We start from the raw sequence: 19789 nt of genomic DNA, 5'->3' as shown, positions 1-19789 counted from the left end.
ACTATCTAACAAATAAGTAAGCTAGGGTTATACGACTTGCTGCTGCAGCTGCTTATCCAATGGCGGCAGGGAGCACAATGGCTGTAACCAACCGACACTGGCTGTTCAAAACAAAAACAGAAGACAGACGACTATGCGAATTTACACTATTCAGGTACTAAGGCGCGATGCTACAACCCTCAAATACTATAATACGCCCGAAATATATGAATTAAACAATGCAAGTACCCAAAAACACGCAAAGAAATTAATTAAGCTATCTAACAAACAAGTAAGCTAGGGTTATGCGACTTGCTGCTGCAGCTGCTTATCCAACGGCGGCAGGGAGCACACTGACTGACCAACCGACTGCCTTCCCAAAACTTAATCTTCCTAAATAATACCCTGAACCCAGACATTCTGCATGCACCAGACGAGCTAGTATCAATGCAAAAAGGGAAGATTACAGCTGGACAAAATGTTCCAGCACACACAGGAACACCGTGATAGACATCATCATAGTATCATGACTATAAGTGTAACATCTACCAGTGCTGTAGTGGTTCTGATTGCCATTTGTGTAATCTGCTTCTGTATTAAACAAAAGTTAGTGCACTGCTCTGATTTACCTGTGCGTCAGATATCTGTTGATTGGCTTGTAAGTAAAGCTCAGACATAGTAAGGGAATTATGAGTAAACCAATAGATGAAACTAACAGTGTATGAATAATTGTGTTAATGTGTCAGAAATGACTTCCTCAAAGACCTACATTAGTGCTTTGATACATCAGTCATTGAAAATCATGTAAATTAGCCGTATGGTAATGCAAGAATAACTTAAGTTGTATAATTTGTAACTAGTGGTGTAAAATATTTAGAATGGGGTTATTAGAGCTACACCAAACCGAAATATTCAAGATGAATTTTCTTAAAGGAAGGGGAGATGTTATGCTCCAGGATAGCACCCCCAATGAACACTAAAAATTCATCCAATTTCTACCTTGATAGTCCCAGAAGGTGAAATGCCTGTGTCAATGACCATAGACTGCCAGCTAGGGGGAAATGCTGAGTGAGTTGTGACAAACACAGAAGCTGTCGCAACAGGGGGAAACGACTGAGCGCCCAACCCTGCAGGCAAATCTTAATGACATCATGGAAGTCAAGAGATACAGTCATACTAGTTACAAAGCAGAGTTTCATAAGGAAGGTGTGGTACAATGCAGCTTTAAGCTTCTTTAATTTACTTCTATGGTCACAATATTTTTTGTTTAACTGTTTACCGGTTTCAGTCTTTAATGACCATCATCAAATCTGTTTCATAAAAACAAAGAGCTAATGTACTGCAGCCATTAATAATTAATTCTGTTCCTTTTGTGTTCACCACAGTGCACCAGGGGTCCAATGCAGGTGGCCTCCGTAAGGGGCCTGTGAACTGTTTGGATGTACAATCTGTGAAACCATGTGTGTCATGAGTGAAGGAACATCATAAATGTTAACATAATGTCAATAAATTTTATATGACATCTGTAATACACCATTTACTATCAGATCACATGAATTAAATAAATAAATAAATCAATATAAAACTTATGGAATGTCTAGTACATATCCTGACACACAGCCACAAGTGGCAGTACTTTTCACATGAGTGTGAGGATGTATGACAATTTCCCATGTTCTTTGAGTCCTTCATGAGCCATGTAGCCATCGTCACAACTCTAGAGAGTGCATCATTAAGGCATAGTCCTGTGTGAACTTAGCAATTTCTTGTCATGTCTCTTTTTAGGATCAATAGCTTTCTCTTGGCTCGTACCATTGTATCACAGCACTGGATCCCCCTCATCCTGGGGTCAGAGGAGACCTACCTTTCCTTTTTATCCATGCCCAACCTATCCCTCTTACCCCTCAGAGGAAGGAACTAGGATTAGTTTTTGTCACTTTGAATTGTGTGTAAACATGCTAACCTACCAGCTGTGTTCCTCAGTCGCCTTCTTCTTCTCAAAGTTCATAAGCTGAAAAGAACTTTAATTTGATTTTTAAAATAATTGTTCACAACATCATCGGAACAGATTTACATGGGTGATTTTGTAAATGGGGAAAACTGCATGAAATCATTTTTGAGAGCATAAGGACCAAAAAGGTTCAAATGGACATAAGGCCTGAAATGCATTCCAAGGGAGTTACATCTGTTTGAAGCTTGAGATAGAAGATTTTTGGCAGTATAGGTTTCAGTGATTGAAAGCACACAGGAGAATACACCAGGAATGTGGGACCTTTTTGTCTGTACTGGTGTTTTAGATCTACACTCAAGAAGTGGTCACCAGTAATACTTACCCACACACTGAGGCTGAACCACTACTGACTGCCACCATACTATGGGGATTCTCTGTAGCCCATAGGTTAGTATTGTGAAAGGTGATAATATCACCTCTCTGTGAATAGGATGTATGAAAGAAATCCCAGCACCATAGTGCCCTGCTTGACAGACTAGCAACAAAATCACACCATGGAGGCAAGTCTGTAGGTAATAAGGTCTGCATGCTCTGGCCTGTTCCAGGGTCAGGCATTCAAATATGTTGCAATTAAAACTTCCTGGCAGATTAAAACTGTGTGCCAGACCAAGACCCGAACTCGGGACCTTTGCCTTTCGCGGGCAAGTGCTCTACCCACTGAGCTACCCAAGCGCAACTCACGCCCCGTCCTCACAGCTTTAATTCCGCCAGTACCTCGTCTCCTACCTTCAAAATTTAACAGGAGCTCTCCTGCAAACCTTGCAGAACTAGAAGAAAAGAACAAGCAAATCCTAGTGCAAGTAAAAGTGACAGTGACCAACTCTCAAAATGTGGACCTTTGTAGAAAAACAAAGGTGAAATACTTCATGAAATAGACTCAAAAGAAAAAATTATTAACATCTTGTGTGATGATATTATAAAATTAAGGCAAGACTTGAGGTATTTACAGTCATGCAGAAGTGCAAATATGTTGCATGTTATGCCAAACAAAAGCTGTGCTGAGTCTATTAGGCCTAAACAATTCACTCGTGCAAAAGAAAGTGAAAACATATTTGAAGTCCCATTAAAAAACAGCTTAAATGTTTTAGAAACAGACGAAAGACAAGACAAATTATATGCAAATCAAAACACAACTAAAAGTGCATTGTATAATTATGATGAGAAAGGTAGGAACAAAATTTTCCAAAGCAAACATACACTCGGATAGCCATGGGAGTAGTGGGCTCTCAAAAATTTTACGGTATGGGCATGGGACAAACGCATCTAGTTATGTGAATCCAGTGGCACCTATGCACAAAATTACAAAAAACATAGATGCCGGAACCTCATCAAATACAAATGAGTGCACAGTGATAGTGGGGGGAGCCAATGATGTTTACTAAGATGAATTATCGAGTGCTGTTGAAAACTTAAAGGAAATACTAGATACCAATCCGAGTAAAATAATGATCATCATTGGAATTCCGCATAGACACGACCTCATAAGCAAATTGTGTGTAAATAAATAAATCTTGCAATCCAACAAACACTTCGAGTACATATGCAAAATATATGAAAACACTCAGTTTCTACCTGTTAACTATCTAGAGAGAGACAGTTTTACAAGACATGGTACGCACACAAACAGAAAGGGAAAGAGGCTTCTCAGCTCTAAAATTATGGAGACGATGATGGCAACAGCAGAACCAAGATTACCATGCTGGCCACATATAATAGTACAGCAAGCACCACCAACTACACCTGAGAAACCATCAAAAACTACAGCAACAAAAAAACCACTGTCAAAATCAGAAACAAAACTACGATCATCAGCTGATACAGCACAACCTCCACCAATGGCAGAAAAAACAGCATCGACTGAAGCAAGACAATTTTCATCAGATGTGGCAGGAATTACAGATGCAGCAACATCATCTCAATCAACAGCAGAGCCACCATCATCAGAGACAACAACAAAGCCACTATCAGAAGTGGTGGCAGCATCAGCATTTCCAGAATCAGGACTATCATCATCACATGAACAACCAACAAGGGAATAAGCAACAACAGAAGAACCAACAACATCAACAGAAGAAACAACAGCAGAAGAATCAATAGGAGCCACTCATAACAAGAAAAAAACTCCCCACCATTCTATCTTATGAATTTTTAGTAGAAAGTGGGAGGAAAAAACCTTAAGATAAGTAATATAAAAAGTTGTGTCTGGCCAGTTTTGAGTATATAATTTTGATGACATCACATCAAGAATAGCAAATAATGATCATATTATGCATTTGAATATTGGAGGTTTATCAAGTAATCTGGTCAGTAAGCTTCATGACTTAGAAATATTTCTAGAAAGAACAAAATGGTCTGTAAAGGTTATTTGCTTAAATGAACATTGGCTTAAAGATGAAAATATAAATTTATTGAACAAATTTACAGATTATGAAGTAACAGCTAGCTTCTGTAGGGTATGGTGGTTCATCTATTCTGCTCCATTCATCAGTAAAATACCAAATTCAGCAAAATTTCAATAATTTAAATGAATAACGCACTTTTGAAAGTTGCTGCATACAACTTAAGGACTGTAACATGCTGATATTCACCATATATTGTACCCCTGGTTACTCAATCTCCTGCAGTTTTCTGGTCAAACTTGAAAATTTACCCCACCAACTCAAAACTGAAAAGTTATGTAAAGAAATTGTTGTTTCTGCTGATTTTAATACAGATGTGAGAAAAAATGACAAATTTCCCTTTAAGATGAAGGAGCTGATGTCTACACATGGTTTTATTCTAAATTTAGTTGAAATGACAAGGGTAACTGCTTCATCAACATACTGCATAGATAACATTGCTAGTAGCTTAAACTACAGAGTAATAGTAAAATGTATGGTAAGCATAAGGATCTCAGACCACAGTGCTCAATTAGCGTCATTACCCCGTGTAAGCCCAAAGCACACAAATAAGAAAATCAGAAATTTTAGACAAGAAAATATAGAAATTACCATCAATAAAATCAGCCTCATTTCATGGCCATTTACTACTAAGTCCTCCATAAATGAAAATTTCATAACTTTCTGGAGGCCTTCTTGATGGTGTTCAATGAATGCTTTCCTTTTATAACTAAGAAAACTGACACACCTAAGAAGGGTACATGGATAACAATGGGTATTCAGATTTCAAGCATGAGGAAAAGAGAACTTCATATGGAGACAAAAGTCAATTGAGACCCATAATTCTTAAATTATGTAAGGCAATATAAGAAAATCTTTGATAATGTCTTCAGACAAGCCAAAAAAATTGGCAAATAATAATTACATTTCAAACGCTAAAATTAAGTCTAAAGCAATATGGACCATTGTAAAGAATGAAATAGATATCAAAGAAAGGCAGACAATGGAAACTTGAAGTGGTGGTTGAAGGAGAGACTGTTCAGGATCCTACACAATCTGTGATAAATCCATGTAAAACTAATGAACTTTCATTGCCAAATGTGCACACTGTTTCCAGTTTATGTAACCCCACTAAATTTAAATTCACCCATATATCATATTCTGAAGTAGTTGATATCATAAATTCCTTGAAGAATTTAAAGTCTGTAGGCTGGGATGAAATTCCTACCAAAATAATAAAGGCAGTCACCCATAGTACTGCACATCCTCTGTCCCTTATAATGAATTAATCTTTAAAGGAAGGATGTTTTCCTGACAGACTGAAGTATGCTGAAATACGACCCATTTACAAAAAAGGCAGACATGATGAAGTAAGTAATTATTGATCGATTTCATTGTTATCAATATTTTCCAAAATATTTGAAAGAGCTGCATGTAACCAGATAGTTAACTATAATAATCTGCATAATATTATCCAGAACAATCAGCACGCTTTCCAAAGAGGATACTGCATTGTGCAAGCCATTAATGAACTAATTACAAAAATTAGTAGCAGTCTAGATAAAAATATGAATGTATCAGGCATCTTTTGTGACCTAAGTAAAGCCTTTGTCTCTCTAGGAGGTGTTGCTTTGACACAGTAGATTACAAACTACTACTTTGCAAGCTACAAGCATATGGTTTTAGCGAAAATTCACTCAGATGGAGGTCATCTTACCTATTAAACAGGAAACAAAGAACAGTAATAGAATAAACTGGTAAGAGTTGGAAAAATACAGAACAAGGTGTGCCACAAGGACCTATCCTTGGGCCAATATTGTTCTTGTATTATATAAACGACCTGCTGACTAACATAAATTGAGACGCTTTATTTATGCAGATGACTCTACAGCAGTAGTCTGTTGCAAGAAAAGTGAAAATTTAATTAGTCATCTTCTGTAGTCTCTGGCTGAAATTGAGGCCTGGGTCAGAAATAATGGTCTGGAATTAACTCTAACAAAGACACAAATCATTCACTTCAGCACAAAACAAGCCGTAAAGGATATACTAGAAATACCATATGAGGACAATCACCGAGCCACCACAAAGTGTACCAAATTTCTAGGTGTAATGCTGAACAAGAATTTATCATGGACAGACCATGTAGATGCCATGTATCACCGTCTAAATAGTCTAATATTTGCAATGAATGTTATAAGCAATATAATAGAAACACCAGTCAAAAAAAGTTGTGTATCATGCATATTCTGTATCTGTGATTAGATATGGTATAATTTTCTCTGGAAAACAAACTTACATAGAGTCTTTAGGCTACAGAAAAAAAATCATTAGAGCCACGGCAGGTGCAGAAAAAAGACAATCATGCAGACCTCTGTTCAAGGCCCTTGTTCTTATGACTGTTCCTGGCCTCTATACCTCTGAGACAATTAGGTTTTCTAAACAAAACCTACAAATTTTTCAGGATAATATGTTTAAGCATGATTATTAAAACAAGAAACAAATATCAGTATAGGTTACCAACTCATAGGCTAAAACTGCTGGAGAAGTCACCTTACTATATGGGTATGAGCCTGGGAAATAAAATCTGTGAAAAATTTTAAAATTATGAACTAGAAGAATTTGGACATCATTTTAAAAAAAATACATAGCAAGTAAATATTATCACAGTGTAGAAGAATTTATGACTGACTGTCACAACAACTGTGTCTGATGTTACATTTTATTCTGTCATGCTAAAAAAGTACTTTAAGTAAATACTTAGTCTTAATTTTACTTCATTTTCAACATCACAATTTTAAATCATTTTGTGGTACTTAAAATTACAAAATACCTGTAATAATTCTGTATATTTACAATTAGAAAGTAGCTTTAAACTGATGAGACACCTATGTTCCAATCATGTGATTGTCTATGACATGTTATGTGAGAATAAAGTTTCTATTCTATTCTTATGTGTTAGAACATCTACTGTTATACTGGAGATGCTCTTTGACGATGAGTGTATAGTTCACCTGAGTTTCCATGTCAATGTATGTAATGACATGGGATAAATATTAGCCTTCTTTCATATTGTGGTAATTGTATTTTCCCAGAACTGGTTATGACAATAAAGGAAGGTTAATACAGCTTTGTGTCATGCATTTTTGACATATATAATGGCTGTTTGAGCCTGCATGGCAAAAATGAAATAAAAACAAAGTTTCCTGAAAAAAAAAAAAATGTATCGGTTCACATTCCTTCCCTTGTTAAGTACTTTATTACATACTTACCTATTAAAAGCAGGCACATTACATGAATTCTGTTGAAGGACACGGTCTAAACATCCCATTGCCAGTGCAATACAATTTTCTCCATATTCAATCTGATCTTGCCTATTATTTCGAAGTAAAGTTTCAAGCACAAAGAAAGCATAGCCAAGTATGCGCTGTGTGACGGATGTCATTGTGCTACCCACAAGAAGTTCATTGCATAATTCTGAAAAATGATTATAAAGTTTCACTGCAATAAACAACAAATTACTAAAATGTGTCATTGACTAAAGTACACTGAGTAAATGCGTATTAACATTGGGGAATGATAATCTCGACGCCTTTAAAGTTGGTACCAGATTTTGAGTATGTTTGGGATGCTGTTTCCGCAAATGGAAACCGTTATGCTCTATCATCTCTAGTTTTGAGATCCAGCATTGATATTTTACTAAGTATATTCTGCTAAAACTAGTGGTCACTCAAAACTTTTGATATGAAACTGCATTATTTAAAAATGATTAATAATAATAACATATTCAATATGGTATTTTTACAAAAAAACATATAATGTTTCAAACAATTATACAATGTCAAACCAGTTATCAGCTAGAATCATAATTTCAAATTACAAATTAGGAAATCATTTAATTGGACACATTCAAAAATTTAACAGCTATGTCTTTTCCATTATCCACTTATCTTTTTTATACGTCATTCTTTCACGCTTTTGTGCATTTGTTTATCAGCAAACCGCCCTGATCGACTTTTTTTTGCTGTCTCTTACACCACTTTAATTGCCAAGGTAAGTAGTTTACATTTTCCCTTATGACTTGCGCTTTCTGTTTACCGGCATTCAGATTATAAAATTTTGTCTGTTTTCACGACTTGACCACTTTCTGTTTACCGGCACCCAGTTTCCAAAATTTCATCTGTTTTCATGACTTGCCTGATCGATGTTTCCTTTTACAACTTTTTGTATCACATAGATCGCTCACACATTACCGCTTATTAATGATTTCCGTATGAATTTTTCTAATTTTTCTGACTTTTTTCCTTGCTGTTCATCCATTGTTCTATATTTTGCAGCCTCTACTTATTTATTTTTTGCCACTCCCGCAATTTCTAACTCTCCAAACTGTCCTCTCTTGCCATGGTGAATCCCATCTCATATTGTATGTGCTCTTTTCAAAAACATGCCTTTGCACTGTGGTATCAAAACTAAGGTCCCAGGTTCTGTTTCTTCAAACCTGCTTGTCCCTTGGAGTTACTCCAGAAGGCGTAACATTGGAAGTTCCTGTTTCTGGGTGCAATCCTACCCTACACCAGGCTCTTTTACAGTTTCAAAAACAGCAGTGCCTTGCTCTTACCCGGCTAATCTGTGACCTATATGCCTCATCAGCAAATTTCCACTCAACTGGACTTCTCCCCTTCTACAAAATCCTCCAGTTTTCTTGAATGGTATCATCTGCCAAGCCCACTTCAAACTATTACAACATCCCAAACTTCACCTCAAAACTATCCCACCTTCTACTAATCTACCTGAACAGTGGTATTTCCCTTTCTGTCCCTCTGCAGCTCCCTAAACAGCCACACCATCAACCACTACTCCTCTGTTACAAACTGAGCTTGGCCAACATCCTTAACATCCCATAGCCTTCACCATTGCCTTCCAGACCAAGAATAACCCATCATCCCAAGAACCAGTCACAACAGTACAGTGTCCTTAACCTCTCACCTAAAGCACTCTCCCCTCCTGAATTATCTGTACTATATAAGGGCCTCACTTTCAGCCCTAAAGCTCCATTTGATCACGCTGCTTTGGTGAAGGACCAACTTTCCTTCACATGTAATATCCATTGGAAAAGCCAGGCACGGTTCTAGGCGCTTCAGTCCGGAACCCAGTGACCACTACAGTTGCAAGTTTGAATCCTGCCTCGAACATGGATGTGTGTGATGTCCTTAGGTAAGTTAGGTTTAAGTAGTTCTAAGTTCTAGGGGACTGATGACCTCAGATGTTAAGTCCCATAGTGCTCAAAGACATTTGAACCATCCACAGGAAATATCGCTTTGCAACACAATCCCAAAATCTTTCCAACAGCAAGCTTGACATTGAACCCTTCCTTGATTAGATTAGATTAGATTAATACTTGTTCCATAGATCATGAATACAACACTTCGTAATGATGTTTAACGTGTCAGGTTAATAAAAGATGTCTGTACAAGAAATTACATTACACAAAATATTGCATGACACTAATGATTAAGTTTTTTTTTTTTTTTTTTTTTTTTTTTTTTTTTTTTTTTTTTTTTTTTTTTTACTTAGTTTATATCTAACAATTCAGCCAATGAGTAGAAGGAGTTGTCATCTAGAAATTCTTTTAATTTATTTTTAAATGTTAGTTGGCTATCTGTCAGGCTTTTGATGCTGTTTGGTACGTGCCCAAAGACTTTTGTGGCAGCATAATTTACCCCTTTCTGTGCCAAAGTCAGATTTAACCCTGCATAGTGAAGATCATCCTTTCTCCTGGTGTTATAGGTATGCACACTGCTATTACTTTTGAATTGGGTTGGATTATTATCAACAAATTTCATAAGGGAATATATATACTGTGAGGTTACTGTGAGGATCCCTAGATCCTTAAATAGATGTCTGCAGGATGACCGTGGGTGGGCTCCAGCAATTATTCTGATTACACGTTTTTGTGCAATGAATACTTTTCTACTCAACGATGAATTACCCCAGAATATGATGCCATACGAAAGCAGTGAATGAAAGTAGGCATAGTAAGCTAATTTACTGAGATTCTTATCACCAAAATTTGCAATAACCCTAATAGCATACGTAGCTGAACTCAGACGTTTCAGCAGACCATCAATGTGTTGCTTCCAGTTTAACCTCTCATCAATGGACACACCTAAAAATTTTGAAAATTCTACCTTAGCTACAGACTTCTGTTCAAATTCTATATTTATTACTGGAGTTGTGCCATTTACTGTACGGAACTGTATATACTGTGTTTTATCAAAATTTAAAGAGAGTCTGTTTGCTGAGAACCACTTAATAATTTTGTGAAAAACATCATTTACAATTACATCACTTAGTTCTAGGTTTTTGGATGTTATTACTATACTTGTATCATCAGCAAAAAGAACTAACTTTGCATCTTCATCAATGTGGAATGGTAAGTCATTAATGTATATCAAGAACAGTAAAGGACCTAAGACCGAACCCTGTGGGATCCCGTGCTTGATAGCACCCCAGTTTGAGGAATCAGCTGTTGTTTTAACATTACACGAACCACTTATTTCAACTTTCTGCATTCTTCCAGTTAAGTATGAATTAAACCATTTGTGCACTGCCCCACTCAAACCATAATGATTTAGCTTATCTAAAAGAATTCCATGATTTACACAATCAAAGGCCTTTGAGAGATCACAAAAAATACCAATGGGTGATGTCCGGTTATTCAGAGCATTTAATATTTGATCAGTGAAAGCATATATAGCATTTTCTGCTGAAAAGCCTTTCTGAAAACCAAACTGACATTTTGTTAGTACTTTATTTTCACAAATATGGGAGGCTACTCTTGAATACATTACTTTCTCAAAAATTTTTGATAGAGCTGTCAGAAGAGAGATTGGGCGGTAGTTGTTGACATCCGACGTATCCCCCTTTTTATGCAATGGTTTTACAATGGCATATTTCAGTCTATCAGGGAAAACACCCTGCTCCAAAGAGCTATTACATACGTGGCTGAGAATCCTACTTATCTGTGGGGAACAAGCTTTAATTACTTTGCTGGAAATGCCATCAATTCCGTAAGAGCTTTTACTTTTCAGTGAGTTTATATTTTACTGATTTCAGAGGGAGAGGTTGGTGGAATTACATTAGTTTCAAACTGCGCAGGTATGGCCTCTTCTATTAATAGCCTTGCCTCTTCTAGTGAAGATCTAGATCCTATTTTCTCCACAACATTTAAAAAAAATGATTATTCAAAATATTTTCAATTTCTGATTGTTTGTTAGTGCACTTGTCATTCAGTTTTATTGCACTAAAGTCTTCCTGTGCTCTTGGTTGCCCTGTTTCCCTTTCAATAATATTCCAAATTGCTTCAATTTTATTATCAGAGTTACTGATCTCAGACATGATTCATATGCTTCTGGACTTTTTAATAACTTTTCTTAGTACCGCACAATAGTTTTTATAATATTGAACAATTTCGGGGTCAGTACTCCCTCTTGCTGTTAGATACAGTTCTCTTTTACGGTTGCAAGATATTCTTATTCCTTTAGTTAGCCAAGGTTTTTTATATGTTTTCTTGGAATTATGTTTAACTATTTTCTTGGGAAAACAATTTTCAAATACCCTTAAAAATGTATTGTGAAATAAGTTATATTTCAAGTTTGCATCGGGTTCCTTATACACTTCATCCCAGTCTAGCTGCTGTAGGCTTTCCCTAAAGTTTGCAATATTTATATTGTTAATTGAACGCACTGCTTTGAAAGTCTGATTTATTATACTGCATGGAGCTATGTCATGTACTGTAACAAGCTGTGCACTATGATCTGAAAGACCATTCTCAACAGGATAAGCATTTATGTCCTTAAACTTATCTTGGTCTATAAAAAAGTTATCTATCAATGTACTGCTGTTCTTTGTTATCCGAGTAGGAAAATCAATGACGGAGCTCAAATTGAAAGAACTGAGTAATACTAAAAGGTCATTCTTCCTATTACACTCTTTCAGGGAATCAACATTGAAATCCCCACAAATGATAATTTGCTTCCCCCTGTCTGACAGATAGCACAACAAAGCATCCAAGTTTTCTAGAAATAGCTGGAAATTCCCTGAGGGGGACCTATACACTGTTACAATTATGAAAGTGCCATCATTTAGTTTAAGTTCAGTGGCACATGCTTCCATATGTTGCTCTACACAAAATTTTTTAGTTTCTAAATTTTTTGCACTGTGGAAGCTTTTGACATATATGGCAACTCCTCCTCTCATCATATTATCTCTACTTACATGTGCAGCTAATTTGTACCCATTGATGCTAACCTTTAGCATATCAGTAACAATGTGATGCTCAGACAGGCATAGTATATCTATTACATTCTTGGTTTCTATATCTTCTAAACAAAGCAGAAGCTCATCAATTTTATTCTTCAATCCCCCAATATTTTGATGAAATATACTAACAGTATTTTTCACTTTCCTTTTGTGAGTATCTTGAACTTTTTTAACATCTTTAGTACTTTTATTCTTCAATCCCCCAATATTTTGATGAAATATACTAACATTATTTTTCACTTTACTTTTGTGAGTATCTTGAACTTTTTTAACATCTTTAGTACTTGCCTGGCTGAGTTTCCCACTGGACACTGATCTTACACTAAAAAAGAGTTTCCACCATGAGATGTAGTTCCTCCCCCCTTTAAATTTCCTGCTATCAGCCCAGCCAGTTTACCCTTCCCTTTCCTGTTGAGGTGTAGGCCATGTCTAGTATAGTCCCACCTACAGAGTGAATCAACAGGAACCACACCAATGTGTGACCCTGCACCAGATCCAAGTAGCCGTTCCAACTCCAAATTAACTCTCCTGACAGAAGAGGTCAAATGAGGTCGGTCATGGCGCTCCAGAACCGACACAAACCCAACACTGGTATGATTCGATGCTGATGCAATCTTTGCCAGGTCACACTTTATGCTGTACCCCGGATCTCTGTCAATACTGTTGCCCGGCCCACCCACAATAACCACGGTGTCTTCCTTAGTAAAACCTTTACATAGTGAACCTAAATCCTCTGTAACCTGCCCAAGTTCAGCACTAGGTTTGAAAAAACTTGTGACCTGGTAATCCAACCCTAATTCATCCTGCAGAAGTTGGCCCACACCCCTAGCATGCGAACTACCTAGCAACAAGACTTTCTTTCTCTTTGCAGACTTCCCTACATTCTTAATCAATTTGCTGCTGAAAGCTTGTTGAGCCCTGTCTACATCTACTTCTGTGAGAGGCTCATTAGTTTCTGACTGAGGCAACAGGTCAAACCTATTTTGTACATTAATAACAAAGCTGTCAGAAGAATTTCTTGGCCTGTTCCTCATGCCTGTTGCCACTTCCCACCCCTGTTTACCCTTCTCCCCCCTTCACCTGCCCAGTTCTAGCCTAGCCTCATCTAACTCAGCCTGAAGGGCAGCAATTTTCCCCTCCTGTTCCACAATCTTCCTATCTCTACTGCATAGCCTACAGAACCACTGATGAGTCTCGCTCATTTTCCCAATTCCCACGCCACTACAGTCGCCCCAATGAAAAAAGTTGAACAGTTTAGACCCTGATTCCAACTTGATCCACCACCACTACCTCAAAATCATCCCTTACAAGCCTTCAAGGAGTTTCTCACATCCATAATCACTTCATAATAAATCTTCAGGTCCCTACAACATGACCCTAACTTGTCCTTTGCACAACTTCAGGCTCTATATTCCCTAAAATCTGATGACTCCATCATTATCCTCCCAGCGGAGAGAAGATCTACTACTGTAGTACTTGACTCAAATGAGTATGTTGGTGAAGGTCTATGCCAGCTGTCTGACACCTCTACATACAGCATCTGCCATCAAGATCCCATTCCTGTGATTCAAACTGATCTGCAGTCCCTCCTTAGAACTGCAGGTCCCTCACAAAGACTAACACCTCAATCCATACAACTTCTTATCTCACACAAACCACACACACCCTCCTTTTACCTTCTTCCTAAGATCCACAAATCCAATCATCCTGGTCATCCTATAGATGCTGGCTTCAAAGCATCCACTGAACATGTATCTGCCTTAATTGATCAACGCTTGCAACCCATAGTACAAAGACTCCCCTCCTACATCAAAGATACCAACCATTTCCTAGATCATCTGAAATCTGTGCCTGTCCCACTCCCACCACACACCTTGCTTGTCACCACTGACTGGGGGACTGGTCGACCTGCATGTGTGAACTGCACTGGCATGGAAGATGTCGTCGTTGCAGTACCAGCGGAGAGGGGGAAGTGATTCTTGAGCAATCCGTCAGTGCTGAGCATTGCAGCTATGGCAGATGTATCTACCCCATTTGGGATAGGGACAGTGCGCAGGGTGGTGATAAGCGACGTGGGTGTGGACCCACGTGAAGTGTCCCCTATGCGGAGGACGAAGATGGATCCCTCATGGAGCTGCAAGGAAAGCTCATCGCCTGGGCACTCAGAGGCGTTGATTGCGATGCAAATTTCATTGACAGTGGATGAAGGGGGGCCTGCGGGAGGGGGGGGGGGGGGGAAGTAACATAGCTCAGGAGAAACATTGGAACACTCTGTGGGGGTATTGGGTGCCAACACTTGGGACGATGTAATGTCACACGCAACATGTGGTTGAGCCTGAGGTTGTGGATTGTCACACGCAGTGTCTGTTGGAAATGAGGGTATCATACGCAACCACTGAGTTGCCCACAGGTATAGGCTCGGTACACATCTGATCATGGCAGGGTGCAGGGGAGTGAGTGATCTGTGTGAGATCGGAGTTGTCACCTGATGGAAGAATACACGACTCGGGGGGAGGGGGGGTTACAGAGTCCTCGATCATCCAGGCTGGTTTCACGCATTGGAGGGAACCTGTCTGCCAGTAACCGCTGACAAGAATGTCCATACTATTGTCTGTGTGAGCCACTACTCAATGCGGGCCACAGTAAGGTGGCTGTAATGCCAGTTTGACTGTGTCATCATAACGAACTCGCAAGAGTCCAGTGCCGAATGCAGGAACACCCGAGGACGGGTATGTAGTCATGGAGGAGGCATGCGTATCGCGGCTATGTGCGTCCGGACATGCTCAACTAGCGTGGGGAGGTCGGATATGTCGGCAATTGCTTCGTCATTGACAAACTTTGCAGGGAGGACTAGGGCCTAGCCATACAGGAGCTCTGTGACTGAAGCCTGGAGGTCTGTCTTGTAAGCCATGCGCATATTCCTAGCATAACCCAGGGAATGGCGTTGCACCACTCACCAACCTGGCACATCAGTGCCACTTTCAGAGTTCTGTGCCACCACTCAACCAATCCATTGCTATGAGTGTGGTAAGCTGTAGTGTGGAATCTATCCATCTCACAGAGGACGCAGAGTTTGATAAACAGAAGGGATTCAAACTGTCTTCCCTGGTCGGTGGTCGTCGATGAAGGGCAGCCAAATCGAGCTATCCAGGTGTATATGAATGCGCATGCTACGGAATCCGCTGTGATGTCCTGCAGGGGTATTGCCTCCACCCAGCATGTAACATGGTCAGTGACGGACAGGATATACCTGAAACCATCAGACACGGGTAATGGTCCTACAAGATCCACATGTACATGTCGGAAGAGGCCTTTCAGGATGTTGAATTTACCTAGACTGGGTTGTGTGTGCCTGCCGACTTTGCTGCGCTGGCACTGTAAACAAGCGCGAGTCCAAGTACGACAATCCCTCTTCACACATGGCCACAAAAAGCAATGTGTAACCAGGCATTTAGTAGCCTTAGCACCAGGCTGTGCCAGGTTATGTAAAGTAGTGAACACTTGGCGACGCAGCGCAGGGGGAACAATAGGCCAAGCGGTGCCCATCGATGTATCACACCACATGGCTTGGCCGAGCCTGGTAGGTTGCATGAAACGGTCTGAAGGGAAGTATCTGGGTCCTGTCAGAGGTTGGGCAATTCGGTGTCACTATCCTGTAAGTCGGCCAATTTGTCAAAATTAATGGGGGATGAAATTGCAATGATACATGATAGGTAGTCAGCCACCACATTTTCTGAACCTCGGATGTAACAGATGTCTGTTGTGTATTGGCAAATTAAGTCCATTTGCCAGAATCTCCATGGGGGAAGGTCAGCAGTGGGGTTATGGATAGGCTCCGCGAGGGGGCGATGGTCTGTGAAAATTGTTATATTCCTTCCTTCAATGTCTGTGCAGAAATATTTTACAGCTTCATAAACTGCAAGCAATTCTCTGTCAAATGCCGACCATTTATGTTGAGCTGCAGATAGTTTTTTGGAAAAAAATTGGAGTGGTTGTGTCGTGTCATTGACATGCTGTTGGAGGACAGCACTGATTGCAAAATCACTTGCATCCGCTGTAAGAGAGAAGCAGGAGTCTGGCAAAGGGTGGGCAAGAGTGACACCATGTGCTAACGCTGATTTTAGGTCTTCAAAAGCTCTCACCATGTTGTCAGACCACAGTACTTGGCGACTGCCATAGATTTGTTTCCCGGCCAATGCATCAGTCAAAGGGGCTTGAATTGTTGCCGCCACCAGCAGGTTACGACGGTAGAAATTGACAGTTCCTAAAAACTGGCATAATTTGCGAAATGACACTGGGAGGGGTAGATCATGAATGCAGTCAACCCGATCCTGCAGGAGGCATAAACCGTCTGAGGAGACAGTGTACCCCAGAAAAGTGACAGCGGTGCAGCAGAGTTGTGACTTGTCATTATTGATCTCGACTCTGTTACGAGTCAATAAGTCCTGTATTATGACAAGGTGGAGCTCATGTTCCCTGTCAGAGGGGGAGAAAATTAGTACGTCATCAAGGTATGCATAGCAATATGTGCAGTTAAACAGAAGCTAATCTATAAAACGCTGCCAAGTTTGGGCCGCGTTTTTTAGACCATAAGGCATGTAGCAAAATTCGTACAGGCCAAAAGGTGTGGTCACTGCTGTCTTTGGTATGTCATTCTGTTCCATTGGTATCTGTAAATATGCCTTGCAGCAGTCCAAGACACTGCAGATGTGTGCTCCGCTAAGTACTTGCGCAAAGTCTTGTATGTGAGGTATCGGTAATTGTCTAATACCGTCCACACGTTGAGACGATGATAGTCTCCGCAGAGGTATACAGTGCCATTCTTTCGGGGGACTAAATGTATGGGCAAGGACCAGTTACTGTCTGATGGGCGAACAATACATGCCCATAGAGATGAGAAAATACCGGCGTGAACCTAAATCCAAGGCGTACAGACGTCCTCGTGAGGTGGGGGATCTGACAGAATGCAATGTCTGTGGGCACCCCTGCATGTATCCGCGGGCCGTGGCACCTACTGTGGCCCGGGTGCCGCATTTGGGAACACGCAGGGTGGACAGCAGTGGTGAACGGCATCCCTGAAAGTGGTGTGAAACCAGCATATGTGTGAGTCAGCTGTACTCATCCCGCCAGCCGAAGCATCAGGCGAGGGGAAGGCGGGGCAGGCAGGCGCTAGCCCGGTTGGGGTGGGGAGAGGCTGTTGCCAACCTGCTGGCAGTTCCAGGTCTTGGCCGCTAGATGGCTGCTGTTCTGTGTGCTGTGTGCTGTCAGCAATATGCATGCACCCAGCCTCTACCACCCGATGTTGGATGTATAATCACAGGATTACCAACCATGGTGGTATTAAGCACTGTGCTGCATGGAGGGAGGGGGCAGTGTCGAATAATGGCATATGCCTGATATGCCAGTCATAGTTTATCTTCAAGTGACGCGGCAGTATGTAGAAGCAAATGTAACTGTTGTTTTTGGGGCACCTTCACCAACCACAATGCCCAGAGCACTAAGTTCGGCAAGGTCTCAGTACTGACCTGCGCACGCAAGCGCCAACACAGCTGTGAAGGTGTTCTGTCGCCTAAAGTCTCGTCGTAAATTATGTTGTGAATAGTATCGGCTGGCAGATGAGAGAGGTGTTTGATGAGTAATGCATGAGCAGTGGGATATTTGTTGCCCTTAGGTGGGTTCAGCAACAAGTCACTGACGAGATCAGGGTGGTCGTGCAGGTGGTTCACTGAACACACAAAATGAGAGCTGTCATCCGCAATACCGTGTATGTCCAACATGTTGTCCACCAAGGTAAACCATGTCATTGGGTTGTTTGGTTGTAACGGCGGCAGCTTTGGAAAACAACCGGGGGCCAGTGCTTGAGGGGCTGTAGGAAAGGCATGAAACATACAGGGATTCTGCATGGTGTTCACTGGTGCGAACTGTGCCTCAGTGGCGGGCGATGTGTTGCATTGAACATCTGTTAGCTGAGTAGGTGAGAAGTGGTATCCAGTCCTTGTAGGCACGGAATATGTATGACCAAAAGACAAGCACGGCATGGCAGGGGTGGCAGGATCAACTGCTGATGCAGCTGAAGTCTCAAGCAGAGGCGCGAGATCGCGATTGATCACTGAGTGACTGGGTGGAACCACGGCAGGTGTGTCACCCGAGGTGTGTGCAGGGCGGTAGGGTGGATAGGCATATAAATGGCCCGGCGCGGTTGGTACGAATGTCCCTTCAACCGGCATGGATGGGGACACGTTAAATGGTGGGCCGCTCCGGGAGGGGGGGGGGGGGGGGGCAGCCGTGCATGTGGACCCAGAAACTGGACAGCCGCATAGTCCATGTTGTGCGGTAGAAGATCGGGGTTTCCGGGGTCGTGAACTGAAGAAGCATTCTGTCGAGCATAGAATGCCGTAGAGGGTATCCACGATGATGTGTACAGCACTCGGCGTGGTATGCTGGCAGAGGTTAGAGTCGTCCAGCCAGGAGAGGCAAACACCGGAAATACCTATTAGTAGCACACAGGGTAAAGTGTTGCGAATCGCAGTCAAATGCCCGTTCTGTGGTCGCGGCGTCCTGCACTGCCGGAAAAACTGGAGGCTGCAACACTATCTATTGGCACGAAACCGGTGATACACAGTGAGCAACTGCAACGTATTTTCGCGACTCGGGGTCACCAATGTGGTTTTTTTGGCTGTAGTGATGGACCACGCACCAACAACTCCAACTTATTACAATAAAACACTTTTATTAAGATTCGTATGGTTACATTAACACAAGAAAAACAATGCAGAAATTTCCGACACATGTATCACTCAGTCAAGACGTAGATGGGACTCCCAAAGACTCTTGAGTCTCCAAAGACCATGTTACTGGCGGTTGACTGTGACAACAAAGTTACTGAGAACAATGTACCAACTAAACAGAAATGTGATAAACAAATGAGACAAAGAACTAATCAAGAACGGCTGAGCTTCTTACATATATTTACAAGTTTATTCTGGTGACAGAAATTTCTTGGATACTACAGATTTTTTAATTACATCAGTTTAGTACTGAAACACAAATTTAAACAAATCCTATATGTTCTTGTTCAGAAAAATCAGAGCAATCACACATT

The sequence above is a fragment of the Schistocerca gregaria genome, chromosome 8, assembly GCF_023897955.1.
Source record: "Schistocerca gregaria isolate iqSchGreg1 chromosome 8, iqSchGreg1.2, whole genome shotgun sequence".
NCBI classification, from domain to species: Eukaryota; Metazoa; Arthropoda; class Insecta; order Orthoptera; family Acrididae; genus Schistocerca; species Schistocerca gregaria.
This window is presented reverse-complemented; position numbering follows the sequence as displayed.